The sequence below is a fragment of the Phoenix dactylifera genome, chromosome 3 (assembly GCF_051530095.1).
Source record: "Phoenix dactylifera cultivar Ajwa chromosome 3, Ajwa_hap1_PhDact_Kaust_v1.1, whole genome shotgun sequence".
Lineage (NCBI taxonomy): Eukaryota > Viridiplantae > Streptophyta > Magnoliopsida > Arecales > Arecaceae > Phoenix > Phoenix dactylifera.
Window position 1 is genome coordinate 44,870,405 of NC_143192.1, and position 6,000 is coordinate 44,876,404.

Sequence of the window (6,000 nt, forward strand, 5' to 3'; positions counted from 1 at the left end):
AGTTACGGTCCTAATTTGGCAACATTTTTATGTGAAATTTACATAAATCTTCCTTAAGCTCCCAGCATTACTGATTTGACATGAGCTAAGTATGCCTGTTTAATCCTCCTTGTTGAGGTGAGCACTAATTTCTGCACCACTATCTTCTCCTTGGGGTAATACGTAAAATTTTGATGCTTTTCGTTAAATAAGTTTCCTACTTTACTGTTTGCAGTTCTCTTTTCTTTTCTTTTTTTATCGTTGATTTCGTCAATGTTTATTGCGTTCTGACTTGGATTTTTCTCGCCAGCCACATGACCTCTCGGGATGGTTGCAAAACTTCTCCACTTGTTTGTCTTGAACGGGCGCCATGGCTGACGGAGTCACTGTTTTGAATGATACTGCCATTGCTCGGGGAATCTCAGTATCGTTGCCGCTTAGCAAGCGGACGCAAGTTTTTGTCAAAGAAAATTCCATGGCACGGAGAAATCGTTGTCCTTCCACTGGTGATCTGATCTGTGCGCTTCTGCGATTTTCTTGTTTCGAACGAAGCCCTGTGATAAGACTCGCGTTCGGTGTCACCCAGAGTTTGGAGCAAGGTGCCATATAGTTGATTTATTTTGAGATTTTTGGATAAGCGACGGTTTCTAATCCACCCTTTTGGATTTCCGTTCTTCCGCGGGGGCCTCCACGACTTTGAGTATGACGGGAAATGCTTGGAATTAAGAAGGTACTGAAAATGACGATGACGAGGCCGCGAATTTACTGGTTCCACGCCCTTTTGGACTCGTAATTTATTTGTTAAGGTGGTTGTAGCCACCCGGATGACAGACGTTTAAAAACCTATCTACTTATGTGATTCCCAGTATCAACGCCCATCCATTTAGGATCTTTGGATTTTTGTTAGAAAAAGCCTCTTCACTCGACAAACTTTTCTATTTTTACATGAGTAGAATGGGAATACCATAACAACTAATCAATGTAAGAGCTACCAAAATTAAACTACAAAAAAATACAAGTAAAAAGCAACAATTTTTAGGTATAAAGTCATCTAATATGAGAAAAAGTCATGGGACCTAAGTCCACCTCAAACCTCCACTATCAACAATAATGAGTTTACAAAGTATCTTCTCTACGCTAAGCTAGAGGATCACATGCATCAAGGATCTTGAATCACAAACAAAGAGTTGAAATGAAAAAGAGTGTAGGCTCCAATAATAAAATGAGAACAATCTCATCAAATGTAGGTTTGCACAAGATTCTTTTTTCTTTTGAAATGTCTTGAATAAGATCTTCATCTCTTCTTTGAGATGGATTCCACGAGCACTTCACTAAGAGAACTCCTCTCTTTTTCTTCTCACCCTCTCTCATAGAATGAGCCCTAACCTATCTTTTATTACTTTTGTTTCTCTTTTTTTTTTATTTTTTTTCTTCACTTAAGTTGCTGGGTCCCACCTCACATAAGATGGGATGCACCTAACAGTTTTGTTAAAATCACCACTTGTCCCAAAAGCTTAAACTTATAAGATGAGGTAGATTTATTTATATATTTTATATTTTCTTACACTCCTTCTCACATGAAATCATTACTTATCCTAAAAACTTAAGCTCATAGGATGAGGTAGATTTATTTATATATTTTATTGAATTCCAACCGTGGCCGAGCTTTATTTAGAGTTCTTTTTGTCCTTCTGTCCATTCCACTGGAGATCCAACTTTGAATGGAGCTCATCGCCGAAGTATTTTCTTGAGATATTGATTCCGGTTGGTGATTCCCGAAATTTGGCAGAGAAGAGTAACACCTTGTTTTTCTCAGCCAGTATGGATTAAATGCTTTTTTTCCTCGGTACCTATGTTGGATTGCATGCTCAAACCTCCTTGAAGTTGAAAGTTTGTTCTTTGGATGGAATATTTCAATTTTTTTTCTTTTTTTCTCTTTGTCGTCAAGAGATTTTTCTGTTATTGAAAGCTAAAATAACAGCCCCCAGCCTCCAGGCACGGCTTCATATGAAATTTACATAAATCTGCCTTAGGCTCCCAGCATTACTGATTTGACATGAACCAAGTATGCCTGTTTAATCCTTCTTGTTGAGGTGAGCACTAATTTCTGCACCACTATCTTCTCCTTGAGGTAATATGTAAAATTTTGATGCTTTCCGCTAAATATGTTTATTGACCAAATATTCGAGAATCGTGTCGCTGTTTTGCTTGCAGTTCTCTTTTCTTTTTTCTCTCGTTGATTTCGTCAATTTTTTTGGGGAATTTGCTTCGCGGTCCAAATTTTGACCCTGTATAACGAATAGTCCCTGTTGACTGTGCATTTAATAAGCGGTCCAAAGACATATCAAATCTCAAAAGGAGACCAAAATACCCCTGACCTGTTTCCTCTTCCGTCGTTCCTCGTATGCATGTCTTCATTTGAACGAGCCCTATTCAAAGTCCCTCAATTCTAGCCCTCGTTCGTCCCCAATCTTCGTATCCTAATCCTCTCTTCCGACGGAAAGAATTCCATAAAAATCTCGCCCGATTTCGCTTGATTTGAACGCCTCGGTTTCGAACCCTAGAACTGCAAATCACTTCCCAACGGTACTCGATCTTCCTCTTTTCCCCTGTTTAGCCGTTCCCCTTTTGGAAAAGTAGAACCCTTCCGATCCGATTCTGAGGAGCAAGGAGATTATTTTCTGTCCCCTTCGAACCGACTTCGCCCTGTTCGTTTGTAGCGGAAGCTTAGGCGGAAGCAAGGAGATATTTTCTGCATTCCTTCAACAGGTTTGTCACCGCATACTTTCTCGAATAATGTATTGAACACGGACGTGATATGCAGTATTGTACGGCATTCTAGGTAGTTGTTGGAATGGTCCAGTGGTTTTGCGGGATTAATGGACAGAGAGGTTGTGGTAGCACATTTGAGAAATTTGTTGTGGAAAATTTCTTCCATTCCGTGCTAATTGTTTACTTTGTTTTAGTTTTTAGGATGATTTATTTTTTGTTGATATTATCAAAAACATAATTTGTAACTATATTTGTGATGCAGAAATCTAAGATGGCCCCAAAGCAGAGTATCGGCCAAAAATCCTCTGTTGGCCCGAGTACTATGGTTAATGGAAGATGTTATTTCAACCACTTTGTAAATTTTATGGTCACCCTAATCCCATTCATGTCTGATGAACAGAAGGAAAGAATACGTGGCACTCCATTTGGGCACATGCTAGGTCTACCGTATATAAAACAGAGTAGGCCTGTCTTGGACACATTGCTCTCCCTTTGGGATAATGTTGAGGAGGGTTTTTGGTTTGGTAGGGTTATAGTGCCTTTTGTAGGGACTGATTTCGCACTAATCCTTGGTTTGAGTGCGACGGGTGATGAGGTGCAACTGCATAGGAAGGGGAGGGTTACGTGTGACCTCATCAACCGGTTTTTTGATGGTGACCACCAGAAAGCCAGTAGAGATGCAATTAAAAGTAGATTACAATTCCTTGTCGGTAAGAGCAGTCGACAAGATGTGGAGGATTTTACAAAATTATGGGTTCTTTATCTTTTTGGGACCATCCTCTTCCCAACCGTACGCTACTATGTCCCTAAGACATTATGTTCATATGTCGATGATTTAGACCGCTTAGGTTCGTATAGTTGGGGTCTTGCCGTTTTCTCTTTTCTTCGGCAGCAAATACCTAGTCTAGCCGATAGTGTGAAGACTAGGAACGTCACAGGCAAAGGGGTTGGTAGATACATGGATGGCTGCACGGTCGCCTTGGTGGTAAGCATCATAAGATGTTTTTTTTAAATTTCATTGTTACGATATATATATTTAGATGTAATTTGATGTTTACAATAATGAATGGCAGGTATGGGCTGTTGAGCATGCTAACAGCATTGTTGGAAGGCACCGGCCACCGTTCATGTATCCACGTCTCGTACGCTGGAACAACACCCCATTTCCCCGCTGGGTGGACGTGATTGCGGATGTTATGAAAAATTTAAAACGATTTGAGGTTTGAATGTTGAATTCTTACATTGGAAATATTTTAACTTGTACGTTAATTTAACTGTTCGAATGCTTTAGGTTATTGAGAAGTTAGAACCAAGAGAGGAGGAGTTGCACCTTCTCTCAGCTGGAAGGCCACAATTACGTGTGCCTGATGAGAGGCGTACGGAGACAGAACATCAACAATCCGTGCACGACGGAACTCAGGTATTAGCAGCTTACTGTGACATAGCATTTACAAACACAAATATATGCACTTTTGAATTGGCATGCACTTTTCACTTGTCGGCACATAGTTCAAGTCTGCACACATTGATGTATGCCTACAGTTTGTTCAATTCATACAAGCTAATTCATTATTGTATTGTTTTAGATTCCGTCATCCAGCCAAAGTGATCGACATCCGCTGCGGGAAATTCACACACGTATCACAGTGCTTGAGACGTGTTTGGTACAACATGGTTTTAGTTTAGCAGACCCTCATCCTATTGGGGATGTTGAGAATACCCGCATAGAACAGCTCGATAAGAGGGTGTCGACAATAGAGAAGGTCCTACGAGATAAGGGCCTTCTGGCTGATGACAAACCTGGTGGGCATGCTACTGTTCCTCCTGAGGTAAGCATGCTTCCTCTGTATAAGGTCTGACAAGTTAACTACCAGTTCTAGTATGAATCGACTTGCTTGATTTAAACAACCTCTTCCTTGGTTACGTGAAGGAGCATACTACAGTTGATCCACCTATTCACGACGATGCTCTTCATAAAGATCATATGCAGCATAGTGCTGATTCGGTGGAGGTATGTAATTTTTTGGTACGTAGTGTTCGCAGTTTTGAGAATGGTACTATAAATTGTCTTGAAATGCATTTTCAAATCAGGTTATTTCGTCCACTGATGCTGAAGCTAAGAAGAAACAGAGAGCTCCCAGGTCATATGTGTCCTCCTTATGCAAGCGCGTGAAGCTGGGAGCACGCGAGCGCAAGCCATCGGAGAAAGCGAAGGCCATATCAGACCAGCCAAAGACCTATAAAAGGGCTAAAAAAAGGGTCAAAGTTGCCGAAAAAGGTGAGGTTTGTACGGGAATTACTATTGTGTCCGAGGATTCGCCCGCTCGGTCAACCAACATATTCGACCCACCGACAAGTTCATTAATGGAGCTCCAAAAATCGGCTCCAACATGGGAGGAAACCTCTCCCCCGGGAGCGGTATAGAATTGTTGTCTCGTCCATATGTGTTTATTTATCCATATTGAATTTGCTAAGTCTATACAGTTAAGTTTCCTAACCAAAATATCTGTCGTCACCATTTATTTAAAGTTAAGGATGTTCAGAGAGTGGCACTGAAACGTAGCTTTCATGGGAAGGGGACAAGTATACTCCCTATTAGGTATGAAGAAGCTATTAAATTCTTCCTCGAAGAACATGAGTTTGGGTAAGTTAATTATATTAATTGACCGTTTTTGACAATTATCGCATTTCAAGTTTCTTAAACATAACTGTTTTATGTAGGGATATAATATGGGAGGACGAAGATCGTACCAAACCTGCATGCAGCCCTGATGCCTTAGTGCAGCTCCTGCATGACAAGGCTCTACGGAGTGACGTATGCTCCTACAATGAACTACTACTGCAAATTGTAATTTGGTACTGACTGCGTACTTCTTTTATTGCGTACAGGTAATCAATGTGTACTTTCGCATTTTGGAGCTTCTGCCTCGTGCCACTAATGAGATTATTGACAATCCATGTTTATATTTGCGCTGCGAGATCCAGGTTTTGAATTACTGCTCATGATGTCTCGTTCTTACATTTTTCCAATTGAAATTCAGCGTGCCATCTAAGCTGTGTTAAATAAATTGTATGCAGGCTGCCGTGCTCCAGCATCTACCATTGGATTACCTCTCAATTACCACTGATGTTACCAAAAGAATCATAGAGGCATTGCTGCCCAGTATTCAAACATGGCTTCGGGAATTCAGACGTGCCGATCTTCAAAAGTGTAGATATCTCTTCATTCCGATGAATACGGGATGGCAT

At 40.7% G+C, this 6,000-nt stretch overlaps 2 long non-coding RNA genes across 2 annotated transcripts; both read left to right on the forward strand.

The window, feature by feature from the left end:
* The first annotated feature begins 2,517 nt into the window (after positions 1-2,517).
* LOC148714126 (uncharacterized) lies at positions 2,518-5,137 on the forward strand. The gene is made up of 3 exons (XR_016399911.1): positions 2,518-4,580; positions 4,682-4,762; positions 4,843-5,137. It is a non-coding gene; the product is annotated as an uncharacterized LOC148714126 (long non-coding RNA).
* Positions 5,138-5,292: 155 nt separating this feature from the next.
* LOC149768113 (uncharacterized) lies at positions 5,293-5,934 on the forward strand. The gene is made up of 3 exons (XR_016399912.1): positions 5,293-5,566; positions 5,641-5,736; positions 5,830-5,934. It is a non-coding gene; the product is annotated as an uncharacterized LOC149768113 (long non-coding RNA).
* The last annotated feature ends 66 nt before the right edge of the window (positions 5,935-6,000 follow it).